Here is a 1175-nt window from a genome sequence, read left to right as displayed (position 1 = left end):
AACTCCAATTGCTTATATGTGTACCTAAAGTCTTTATTTGAAATGCCGTGTTGTTGATAATCTATAAGGATGCTTGAAAGTGAAAGAAGTGGGTTGCAGATATAAAGTGTGGCCAACGTGCCAAGAAGGAAAGTTATACTTGTGGTCAATGGTGCCGAGGAAATGAAATGATGTGAGAAAGGTTATAAAATAGGTCTTGATTCAACTGTTCCAAACTGACTTCGAAAATAGATTTGCCTAAAAGCTTATGTACCCAAGTGATGCCCAAATGTGGCTGTCTTAACTAATGCTATACTTTGTAAGTATTTCTAATGTGTTTTGAGCTCTTATATCTTCACGAGTTGAAATTGTGTATTGCCCTTTTGGGAAAAAGCATTTCAAGAATAAATGACGTGTTACTCGTTTAGGATTTTAACTTGTGCTTCGATTGCCAATCATTTTACTCCATTTCTTGGAAAGAAATACATTGTGTTTAAAGTCTTCGTTACTAATAAACCTAAAGTTGTGATTTCCAGAATATTCTATTTGTTGATATTTATGATGATGATCCATAAAAGTAAGAAATGAAAATGTGGAATATGAAATACGGTCAACGTTCCATGGATGAAGAATCATAAGTATGGCCAAGAGAGCGAAGGAAATAATAATGTTGTGAATAGTTGAAAGTACTAACGAAGCTATATATATAGGGTGCAAGGTTAAGAGGTGAATATAAAACATATTTGTACTGTTGTTTCCCTTGTGTGAAAAATAAAAAATGTTGTTGGGAGTATCATTAGCAAACCGAGTAAGGTTGGCTCATAAGGTCTGATACACTCAAATTACACATATATAAATGGTGTAAGGCGGTCGGTGTCAAATATAATAACCCAACTAGGTTGGGGTCGAATCCCATAGGGAATAGGTGTGAAAATGTTACTTGAATAGTGTGAAACTTGACTTAAGCCGTAGTTCTACTCCGTTAGTTTAAAAAGAGTTTTGTAATTATGAATTATCAAGAACAGCTATTTTGTTAAGAGAATTTGATTAATTTAATTAAGAAACCAAGGTTGTGTCCCCATCAATGGACTGTAATGCTATCAGTGTTAATATGATATATATTTAATGGAAGGTTCTTTGACATGCAAATAGTTCCTAAATGACTGCCCAATATTTTCCAATAACTAGGTAGTATT

Source organism: Nicotiana tomentosiformis, chromosome 4, assembly GCF_000390325.3.
Source record: "Nicotiana tomentosiformis chromosome 4, ASM39032v3, whole genome shotgun sequence".
Classification (NCBI taxonomy): domain Eukaryota; kingdom Viridiplantae; phylum Streptophyta; class Magnoliopsida; order Solanales; family Solanaceae; genus Nicotiana; species Nicotiana tomentosiformis.
This window is presented reverse-complemented; position numbering follows the sequence as displayed.